Source organism: Nycticebus coucang, chromosome 1 (assembly GCF_027406575.1).
Source record: "Nycticebus coucang isolate mNycCou1 chromosome 1, mNycCou1.pri, whole genome shotgun sequence".
NCBI lineage: Eukaryota > Metazoa > Chordata > Mammalia > Primates > Lorisidae > Nycticebus > Nycticebus coucang.
In genome coordinates this window covers 92,709,786-92,722,360 of record NC_069780.1, presented here as the reverse complement: position 1 = coordinate 92,722,360, position 12,575 = coordinate 92,709,786, and the positions used below count along the sequence as shown (strand labels likewise).

Below are 12,575 nucleotides of genomic sequence, written 5' to 3'. Positions count from 1 at the left end.
TTGTATTCCAGACCTTCTCTTTTTTATCTCCATTGTGAGCAGGAGTGCAATTTCCTTTTGGGAGTTAGGTTTAATTGCCCTTGCCAGCACAGGAGCTTCCTTTTTTTTTTTTTATTGTGTTAAGACATTTATATTCTGCATTTACTAAGTTTCACATGTACCCTTGTAAGATGCACCGCAGGTGTAATCCCACCAATCACTCTCCCTCTGCCCATCCTCCCCCCTCCCCTCCCCTCCCTCTCCCCTTTCCCCATATTCTTAGGGTATAACTGGGTTATAGCTTTCATATGAAAGCCATACATTAGTTTCATAGTAGGGCTGAGTACATTGGATACTTTTTCTTCCATTTGTGAGATACTTTACTAAGAAGAATATGTTCCAGCTCCATCCATGTAAACATGAAAGAGGTAAAGTCCAGGAACTTCCTTTTTACCTGCTGATTCAGAGGCAGGAGGAGCTCAAAGTGGCGGGTGGCATCTTAATTTCTAGTTCATTGGAATTGTTGCTGTGTTTTCTGGTGGGAACATTCCCCACTCTGGAGTTCAGATTTTTAGGCCAGCAGAGAATAAAGTTGTGAGAATAAAAAGAAAAACTTTTGCTAGTGGGACACAGTGTAGTGGAGACTGGCGTTGCTCCCATATGCACCTCTAGATTTTTGGACTGTAGTTTCCAGAGAAAGAGCACCACACATTGGGTGCTGAGTCAGAATATGTGCAAGCTTCTGCAGAGCCTTGCCCTAACCCTGCAAGGTATTGCCTCCAAGCTGATGCTGCAACTGTCTTTAAGAGTCTGCTCTCCAACCAGCCACTTCAGAATGTGCACTGCACTAGCTATTGAGTTTCTTTGTTCAAAAGCAGTATTTATTGAGTGGCTGCTTTTTGCTAGATACTCTTTTAGGTGCTGGGAGCATATCTTTGAAGAAAAAAGCACTCGTTCTTAAAAAGTTTACATTTTAGGCTGGGGGAAGCAAGATGGCAGCCGAGTAACAGCTTCCCTGCTACTGGGCACAGTGAGTGTGGGAAGATAAGACTCCAGGCATCTCTGGCTGGTGGGATCTGCCTATAATCATCCCTTTGAAAATACAGGGAGTCAGCAAGAGACTTCTGGACCCCAAGAGGAGGACAAAAACAGTGGAAAACTGGCAAGTGATTGCATGTGTTCAATTAACCTAATCCCGCCAGCAACCGTAAGTACAAGCAACAGTGAGACTGCAAACAAGGAAGGCCTTACCTGTGAACTGCTTTGGTGTTTTTGGACTTGGCACTCAGTTGAACTGCCTTGGGGAGAGCTTGAGAAGGAGTGGGGAGAACTTTGGGCATTGTCTAGAGTCCCAGACTGAGCCGCTGAACTGGGCTGCAGGGAGCCATTTTGAGAGAACTGCCCTGGCAAGCTCCGCCCTCAGGGTCCCAGAGCAAGGATCGGGTGGGAGCTAGTACCATAGTGACTGAGCAGCCTAAAGGCAAGGACTGAGCTGCCTTAGCCTTAACACTTAGGGGCAGAGTGAGACTAGTTTTGGCACACTGGAGCCTTGGGCTATTGCCCTGGGTAGAGTGCTGTGGCATCATAGCTCATAGCAATGTCAAACTCCTGGGGTTGGCGATGCCTGGACTTCCATAAGACCTGGGCTGCGATCCCTGACCTGCGACCTGTGCCCAACGTGCTTTTGCATGCCCTGACCAAAAACTGCAGCTGCACAACCCCACGTCCTCCCTCCTCTATCCTACCTGCCTCCACACGGGCCCGCTTATCTGGTCAGGGATACTGGTAGCCGCGTGCACTCTGAAGCCCTCCCTGCCTCTGTGCAGAGCCCTCCTCCTGTCAAGAGACTGCTGAAGCCTTGGGCACACTGTGCCAAAGTCACTGACTGCTAGGCTCTGCCAGAACCATGCGCACCACCTCCTGCCCTGTTGCTGGATCCGAGTGTGTCACATGCCAGAGCTGCTTCCACAACCAGAACTCCCTAGCTGGGTCAGCCCCAGAGGAACTACACAGGGTCACTCCCTACAAATATCCAGCAAGAATAGAGTGATCACACTGGGGTCTATCTTGGAGAGACGCCTCCAAAACTCTGAGGATGGCCAGAGGCCATGGTGAAGAACAATCATGAGGCAAAATCAGCAGAAAAACTCTGGCAATATGAATAATAGGAGAAGATCAACTCCTCCAAGGATCAATGGGGCAGACACAGCACAAGATCCCATGCACAAAAAATAGCTGAGATGTCAGAAATCAAACTCAGAATCTGGATAGAAAATAAGATTGAATTAGAATTTGAAGCAGTAACCCAAAAGATATCTCAAGAATTCAATGAATTCAAAGACCAAATGACCAAAGCTTTTGACACATTGAGACAAGAAGTTGCAGCCCTCAAAGATCTGAGAAACACAGTAGAATCCCTCAGTAACAGAATGGAGCAAGCAGAAGAAAGGATTTCTGACATTGAAGACAAAGATTTCGAATGCTCCCAAACTCTCAAAGAGAAAGAGAAATGGAGGGCAAAAACAGATCACTCTCTCAGAGAGCTATAGAACAATTTGAAGAAAACCAATATTCGTTTAATAGGGATCCCCAAAAGTGACAAAGTGGCTTCACAAGGCACAGAGTCTCTTCTCCATGAGATTATGAAGGAGAACTTTCCAGACATGCCAAGTGATTCCGAAAGTCAGATAGCAGACAGTTTCAGAACTCCAGCATGACTCAACACAAATAAGACATCCCGCAGACACATCATAATCAATTTCACTAAAGTTAATATGAAGGAGAAAATTCTGAAAGCAGCCAGATGAAAAAAAACCATTACCTACAAGGGGAAGAATATTAGAATAACTGCAGATCTCTCTGCTGAAACCTTTCAAGCTATAAGAGGATGGGCATCGACTTTTAATCTCCTAAAGCAAAATAACCTTCAACCTAGAATCCTGTATCCAGCTAAACTGAGTTTCATTTATGATGGAGAAATTGAATACTTCAATGAAATTCACACGTTGAAGAAATTTACCATAACTAAACCAGCTGTCCAGGGTATTCTCAGACCTGTCCTCCATAAAGACCAGTGTAATCCTCCACCACAAAACAAACCCACCCAGAAAATTTTGATCAAATTCCACTTCCACATTCGCAAAAGGATTAAAAATGTCCACCAGACTCTCGAAGGGCTTATCAATATTGTCAAAAATGTGAATGGTTTAAACTGTCCTCTAAAGAGGTATAGGTTGTCTGACTGGATACAGAAACTCAAGCCAGATATCTCCTGCATACAAGAATTGCATCTTACCTTAAAAGACAAATATAGACTCAAGGTGAAGGGATGGTCAACTATATTCCAGGCAAATGAAAAGCAGAAAAAAGCAGGCATTGCAATCCTGTTTGCAGAAGCAATAGACTTTAAACCAACCAAAATAAGGAATGATAAGGATGGACACTTCATATTTGTTGAAGATAATACTCAATATGATGAGATCTTAATTATTAATATTTATGCACCCAACCAGAACGCTCCTCAATTTATAAGAGAAACTAACAGGCGTGAACAACTGGATTTCCTACAGTTCCATAGTAGTGGGAGATTTTAATACCCCTTTAGCAGTGCTAGATAGATCCTCCAAAAAGAAGCTAAGCAAAGAAATTTTAGATTTAAACTTAACCATTCAACATCTGGACTTAACAGACATCTACAGAACATTTCATCCCAAAAAAACCAAATACATATACTTCTCATCAGCCTATGGAACATACTCCAAAATTGACCACATCCTAGGCCACAAATCTAACCTCGGCAAATTAAAAAAAATAGAAATTATTCCTTGCATCTTCTCAGACCATCATGGAATAAAAGTTGAACTCAATAACAACAGGAACCTGCATACCCATACAAAAACATGGAAGCTAAACAACCTTATGCTGAAGGATAGATGGGTTATAGACAAGATTAAGAAGGAAATCACCAAATTTTAGGAACAAAACAACAATCAAGACATGAATTACCAGAACCTCTGGGATACTGTAAAGGCAGTCCTAAGAGGAAAATTTATAGCACTGCAAACCTTCCTCAAGAAAACAGAAAGAGAAGAAGTTAATAACTTAATGGGACATCTCAAGCAACTGAAGAAGAAAGAACACTCCAACCCCAAACCCAGCAGAAGAAAAGAAATAATCAAAATCAGAATAGAACTAAATGAAATTGAAAACAAAAGAATTATACGGGCGGTGCCTGTGGTTCAGTGAGTAGGGCGCCGGCCCCATATACCGAGGGTGGCAGGTTCAAACCCAGCCCCGGCCAAACTGCAACAAAAAAAATAGCTGGGCGTTGTGGCGGGTACCTGTAGTCCCCAGCTACTCGGGAGGCTGAGGCAAGAGAATCACGTAAGCCCAAGAGCTGGAGGTTGCTGTGAGCTGTGTGCCACCACGGCACTCTACCATGGGCAGTAAAGTGAGACTCTGTCTCTACAAAAAAAAAGAAAAAAAAAACAGAATTATACAACAGATCAATAAATCCAAAAGTTGGTTTTTTGAAAAGATAAATAAAATAGATAAACCTTTGGCCAACCTAACCAGGAAAAAAAGAGTAAAGTCTCTACTTTCATCAATCAGAAATGGTAAAGATGAAACAACAACAGACCCCTCAGAAATTCAAAAAATCCTTAATGAATACTACATGAAACTCTACTCTCAGAAATATGAAAATCTGAAAGAAATCGACCAATACCTGGAAGTACACCACCTACAAAGACTTAGCCAGAATGAAGCGGAAATGTTGAACAGGCCTATATCAAGTTCTGAAATAGCATCAACTATACAAAATCTCCCTAAATAGAAAAGCCCAGGACCAGATGGCTTTATGTCAGAATTCTACCAAACATTTAAAGAACTAGTACCTATACTACTAAACCTCTTCCAAAATATAGAAAAAGAAGGACTATTACCCAACACATTCTACGAATCAAACATCACCTTGAACCCCAAACCAAGGAAAGACCCAACAAGAAAAGAAAATTATAGACCAATATCACTAATGAATATTAATGCTAAAATACTCAATAAGATCCCAACCAACAGAATCCAACAACACATCAAAAAAGTTATACACCATGACCAAGTCAGATTTATCCCAGGGTCTGAAGTCTGGTTCAACATACGTTAAATCTATAAATGTAATTCAGCACATAAACAAACTAAAAAATAAGGACCATATGATTCTTTCAATTGATGAAGAAAGAATATCCAGCATCCCTTCATGATCAGAACACTTAAGAAAATTGGTATAGAAGGGACATTTCTTAAACTGATAGAGGCCATCTACAGCAAACCCACAGCCAATATCGTATTGAATGGAGTTAAATTGAAAGCATTTCCACTTAGATCAGGAACCAGGCAAGGTTTCCCATTGTCTCCATTGCTCTTTAACATTGTAATGGAAGTTTTAGCCATTGCAATTAGGGAAGAAAAGGCAATCAAGGGTATCCACATAGGGTCAGAAGAGATCAAAGTTTCACTCTTTGCAGATGATATGATCATATATCTGGAAAACAGTAGGGATTCTACTACAAAACTTTTAGAAGTGATCAAGGAATACAGCAATGTCTCAGGCTACAAAATCAACACCCATAAATCTGTAGCCTTTATATACACCAACAATAACCAAGCCAAGAAAACAGTCAAGGACTCTATTCCTTTCACAGTAGTGCCAAAGAAGATGAAATATTTGGGAGTATACCTAACACAGGACGTGAAAGATTTCTACAAAGAGATCTACGAACCTTTAAGAAAAGAAATAGCTGAAGATGTTAACAAATGGAGACACATACCATGCTCATGGCTGGGAAGAATCAACGTTGTTAAATGTCTGTACTACCCAAAGCAATATATAATTTTAATGCAATTCCTATTAAAGCTCCATTGTCATACTTTAAAGATCTTGAAAAAATAATACTTCATTTTATATGGAATCAGAAAAAACCTCGAATATTCAAAACATTACTTAGCAATAAAAGCAAAGCAGGAGGAATCACGCTACCAGACCTGAGACCGTACTATAAATCGATAGTGATCAAAACAGCATGGTACTGGCACAAAAATAGAGAAGTAGATGTCTGGAACAGAATAGGGAACCAAGAGATGAATCCAGCTACTTACTATTATTTGATCTTTGACAGGCCAATTAAAAACTTTCAGTGGGGAAAAGATTCCCTATTTAACAAATGGTGCTGGGTAAACTGGCTGGAAACCTGTAGAAGATTGAAACTGGACCCACACCTTTCACCATTAACTAAAATAGACTCTCACTGGATAAAAGATTTAAACTTAAGACATGAAAGTATAAAAATATTAGAAGAAAGTTCAGGGAAAACTCTTGAAGGAATTGGCCTGGGTGAATATGAGGAGGACTCCCAGGCAATTGAAGCAGTATCAAAAATACACTATTGGGACCTGATCAAACTAAAAAACTTCTGCACAGCCAGGAACATAGTAAGTAAAGCAAGCAGACAGCACTCAGAATGGGAGAAAATATTTGCAGGTTACACCTCCGATAAAGGTCTAATAACCAGAATCCACAGAGAACTCAAATGTATTAGCAAGAAAGGAACACGTGACCCCATCTCAGGGTGGGCAAGGGACTTGAAGAGAAACTTCTCTAAAGAAGACAGATGCACGATCTACAAGCACATGCAAAAAAGCTCATCATTCTTATTCATCAGAGAAATGCAAATCAAAACTACTTTGAGATATCTCCTTACCCCAGCAAGAGTAGCCCACATAACCAAATCCCAAAAGCAGAGATGTTGGCGTGGATGTGGAGAAAAGGACACTCTTCTACACTGCTGGTGGGAATGCACACTAATATGTTCCTTCTGGAAGGATGTTTGGAGAATACTTAGAGACCTAAAATAGACCTGGCCCCATTCGATCCTATAATTCCTTTACTAGGTTTATACCCCGAAGACCAAAAATCACAATATAACTAAGACATCTGTACCAGAATGTTTATTGCAGCCCAATTCATAATTTCTAAGTCATGGAAGAAGCCTAAGTGCCCATCGAACCACTAATGGACTAGCAAATTGTGGTACATGTATACCATGGAATATTATGCAGCCTTAAATAAAGATGGAGACTTTACCTCTTTCATGTTTACATGGATGGAGCTAGAACATATTCTTCTTAGCAAAGTATCTCAGGAATGGAAGAAAAAGTATCCAATGTACTTAACTCTACTATGAAGCTAAATTATAGCTTTCATATGATGTTTACAACCCAACTATAGCACAAGACTATGGGGAAAGGGCCGAGGAAGGGGAATGGAGGGGGGAGGTTATGGTAGACGGAGGGTTATGGATGGGGTCACACCTATGGTGCATCTTAGAATGGGTACAGGCGAAACTTACTAAATACAGAATACAAATGCCTACATACAGTAACTAAGAAAATACCATGAAGGCTACATTGAACATTTTGATGAGAATATTTCAGATTATATATGACACCAGCACCTTGTACCCCTTGATTGCACTATTGTACACAGGTATGATATAACAATAAAAATAAGTAAATTAAAAAAAATAAAAATAAAAAAAAAAAAGAAAGTAAAGAAACCTTCAATCTGTAAAATCTTCTCTGGAAATATGCTAACTTTTTTCCATGAAATTTTATGTATTCATTCTGTTATCAGCTTATTGTCTATATATTATATCATGTGTACTCTCAAAAAATTTACATTTTAGTGGAGGAATGCAAGCAAAAAAAGAATTGATTATCTGTGTTCTATGTCTATCACGGAGAAAAGGAAAGGAGGGTAAGAGATATGATTGAGTGGATTTGAACTAAGACCTGAAATAAGCAATGGATAAAGCAAAGCTATTTCCCCCTCAGTGTTCTCTGTAGAGGTAACAGTTCCATCATGGCCTCAAAGAAGGAGAGTACTTGGCACGAGTGAGGAGCAGCAAGGAAACTCATGTGGCTGGAAATGAAGAAGCTGTGACAGTGGAAGCAGAAGAAGTCGGAGAAGTCATGGGGGCCAGATAATGATCAATCTTTGCAGGCCCAAGGAAGAATTTTAGATTTTATTCTACTAAGATGGAAACACATTGGAGTGTTTGAGGATAGAATTGACATGAAAAAATGATCATTGCTGCCATGTAGGGGAAATGTCATTTGTGCTAACCATGCCATGATCAATACTTTATCATCTAGTTTGCACATACAATGGCTCCCTTATGCATAAGGCAAACCATGCTCAGAAACTATTATTCTGTGGTATGATATGCCATCCATGATGGTACACTTTTTAAGATGAGGTACTTGAAGGATTTTTGTTTCTCTTAACAGTATCTTTAGTTCAAGTTGATAAAATCATCTATCCTGCTTTCAAAAGTTGTCATGAGGGGCAGCGCCTGTGGCTCAGTCGGTAAGGCGCCGGCCCCATATACCGAGGGTGGTGGGTTCAAACCCGGCCCCAGCCAAATTGCAACCAAAAAATAGCCGGGCACTGTGGCAGGCGCCTGTAGTCCCAGCTGCTCGGGAGGTTGAGGCAAGAGAATCGCTTAAGCCCAGGAATTGGAGGTTGCTGTGAGCTGTGTGAGGCCACGGCACTCTACCGAGGGCCATAAAGTGAGACTCTGTCTCTACAAAAAAAAAAAAAAAAAAGAAAAAAAAGTTGTCATGATACAGAAACATGGAATTATTCGGTTCTTCCATTTTCATTCTTTACACCTCATAAATGCCATCTTATACACGCGCCATTGTCTTTTTGCTAGAATTAGGAAGTGGTAGTAATCGTCTTAGTTCTACTAGTTCTATTTTACAGCACTGTGACTTTAAAAATTATATGTATAAAACAAAGTTTTTTGAAGTCTCATTAAGAAGGAAAAGGAATTTTCAGGAGACAGGAAGACATTACCACTTGTGGACCATTTTTGAAATGATTTGGGGATCTTAATTAAATGCCCTTTATTTTTGAAATGAACTGAAATGTTCCTGGACTATCATGAAATGTTTAAAAAATAGGATAATATGTTCATCACTTAAGGTAGACAGGGAAGATGACATTTCCCCTCACAGCTGAGTTTCTTGGTGAATTAGGCTCTAAATGTCTGTGAGAATTATTACTGAAAAATGAGATAATACCAAAATACTAAATAGAATATATTAACATTGAAGACAAACTTGCATATTTTATTCATCCCTGTAAAACAATAAATTATACCTATTTTGTCAGTAATGGGCTATCAGTGAGCTAAAATTTAATTAAAAATGAGGGAATTAACTCAATTTATTCTATTAGGGGAATAAAAAACTAGAAATATGACCTTTCTAACTTGAAGAAGTAAAAAGTTTTGATGTTCTGATTTATGCCTTTTTAAGAGATGCACAACTTTTAATAATTTATACAACTGTCAGGCTAGTTTTGACCCTTACAATATTTAACAATTATTAATTTTCAGACATTTATTTCTAATACAATTGCATATGTTAATCTTTGTGTACAATTTTACTTATTTTAAACATATGAAACTACATCTAGATTGAATTGGTACTTTTGTTTTCCAATGTGATGTGGTGATTCTAAACCCTAAAAATAACTGGGCTATTAGAAATCAATGTTCAAACCAAGTAAATGGGAACATAGGAACATATGTGACCTCCAATAATTGGTTTAACTTCTTTAATTCTGTTTTTATCTATGAAAAGGTGATTGGAGAAAGATTAAGTAAAATATCACATATAAAATTTGAGTTCTTTTCCTTTTCTATCTAATTACCAATTAGGGGATATCATAATGGTTGTCATGTAAAAATATAAAAATTGCCCTTGAGTGATAAATTAATTCAAACTCATGTGTTTCAGGCCAATGAGAATTGAATTATTATTCCTCAAGCTGCAATCATATAGCCAGTATGAAATAATTTACCAACTCCAGGCACAGGTGAATTTTGAATTGAGTGGCTCGTCAGCCTTCTTATATTGCATCTGTTTTCTTATACAGTTTTTCTTCCTTTGTTTGCCTTTTCAGAATCTTGTAGCATGTAGGTCTCTGAGATTGAATATGAGAAATCTCCATTCTGATGTAGGAATTCCCTTCAAGTGTGCCTAACAGGTGACCATTCATCCTCTACTTGCATGCTTTCAACAGAGGAAAATTGATACCTGTCCAAACACACTGACATGGTATAGTGATAGCCCTGAAGTTAGGTATTTACTACTTGCTCAGTTTATACCAATGGAATGTGAAATGCATAATTTTCAAATAATAAATTTAAAATGTTGAGGCATCCATCCTTCATCAGCTCTCTATTTCCTATGATCCAGAGGTATTTCTACAATGTAGTTTTAATCAAGCAGACCAAAATATAGAAACAAACAAGCAAACCCTGGAGGATATAAGAGAAACACGAGTGAGGAAAACTGGGTCCTGAATAGTGACCACCTTGTGATCTGGAATACTAACTGGATTGTTAGGTAACAGAAAAATAAACCTCTATCTTCTTTAGGCCACTAAATTAGCATTGACCCTGTGTTACAATACCCTATCATTATCATAACTGATGCAAGGGGTCCTTTATATTTTCTGTTCTCTGGAAGAAATTGGTTAAAATTAGATTTACCTGTTTTTGAAGGTGGCATAGAGTGGTTAAGATTAGATTTGCACATTTTTTGAATGTGGCAAAAAATCCCCACCAGGAATGTCCAACCTTTTTTCTTTTCTGCTGCACTTTGGAAGAATAAGAGTTGTTTGGGCCACATGATAAATACAAAAATACTAAGGAAAGCTGATGAGCAAAAAAAAGGTCCATGCATAATTTTCACGACATTTGACACCACATGTAAGCAAAACAGGTCTCAAATAATCTGCATGTAGCTTGTAGGTTGCAAGTTGGACACCCCTGTTCTATACTGACATATTCTTCAGTGGAGTTTTAAAAATAGATATAATTTGGTGTTCTGGTCCTCCTGTTCATCTGACAGCTGCTTCTTCTAGTGCAGTGCCAGATGCATCGGAGGCACCATAGTGAAAGTGAAGGTCAGAATAAACAGCTTTGGTTGTATTGGGCATCTGGTCACCAGGGCTGCTTTTAACTCTGGCAAAGTGGACATTTGTTGCCATCAATGACTCCTTCATTGACCTCAACTACATGGTCTACATGTTCCAGTATGATTCCACCCATAGCAAATTCCATGGTACAGTCAAGGCTGAGAATGGGAAGGTTGTCATCAATGGAAATCCCATAACCATCTTCCAGGAGTGAGATCATACCAAAATTAATTGGGGTGAGGCAGGTGCAGAGTATGTTGTGGAGTCCACTGGTGTCTTCACCACCATGGAGAAGGCTGGGGCTCACCTACAGGGGGGTGCCAAAAGGGTCATCATCTCTGTCCCTTCTGCTGATGCCCCCATGTTTGTGATAGGTGTGAACCATGAGAAGTACAAAAACAGCCTCTGCATTGTCAGCAATGCCTCCTGCACCACCAACTGCTTAGCCCCCTTGGCTAAGGTCATCATGACAACTTCGGCATCATGGAGGGACTCATGACCACAGTCCATGCCATCACTGCCGCCTGTAAGACTGTGGATGGCCCCTCTGGGAAGTTGTGGCGTGATGGTTGTGGGGCTCTCCAGAACATCATCCCTGCCTCAAATGGCACAGCCAAGGCTGTGGGCAAGGTCATCCCTGAGCTGAATGGGAAGCTTACTGGCATGGCCTTCCAGGTCCCCACTGCCAATGTGTTGGTCGTGGATCTCACTTGCCATCTAGAGAAGGCTGCCAAATAAAGTGGTGAAGCAGACATCAGAGGGCTTCCTCAAGGGCATCCTGGGTTACACCGAGCACCAGGTCATCTCCTCTGACTTCAACGGTGAAACCCATTCTTCCACCTTTGATGCTGTGGCTGGCAATGCCCTCAATGACCACTCTGTCAAATTCATTGCCTGGTATGATAGTGAATTTGGCTACAGCAACAGGGTAGTGGATCTTATGGCCCAAATGGCCTCAAAGGAGAAAGAATCTCCGGACCACAAGCCCCAGCCAGAGCACAAGAGGAAGAGAAAGGCCTTTAGCTGCTGGGGTGCCCATACCTACTCAGTCCCCCACCTCACTGAGAATCTCCCCTCGACAGTTTCCACACACACTAGAGAACAGTGTGTTATGCCCCACTTTGTCATGTAACATCAATAAAGTTCCCTGAATTAAAAAAAAATATATATATAATGAATTAATTAATTAATTAATTAATTTTTAATTGTTGGGGATTCATTGAGGTACAATAAGCCAGGTTACATTGATTGTAATTGTTAGGTAAAGTCCCTCTTGCAATCATGTCTTGCCCCATAAACTGTGACACACACCAGGGCTCCACCCCCTCCCTCCCACTTTCTGCTTTTCCTCACACCCCATGGCCTTAATTGTCATTAATTGTCCTCATATCAAAATTGAGTACATAGGATTCATACTTCTCCATTCTTGTGATGCTTTACTAAGAATGATGTCTTCCACTTCTATCCAGGTTAATACGAAGAATGTAAAGTCTCCATTTTTTTTTAATGGCTGAATAGTATTCCATGGTATACATATACCACAGCTTGT

The 12,575-nt window shown here is 40.0% G+C and overlaps 1 pseudogene; it reads left to right on the top strand.

The window, feature by feature from the left end:
- Window positions 1-398: 398 nt before the first annotated feature.
- On the top strand, window positions 399-12,158 carry LOC128590663 (glyceraldehyde-3-phosphate dehydrogenase-like; annotated as a pseudogene).
- Window positions 12,159-12,575: the final 417 nt, after the last annotated feature.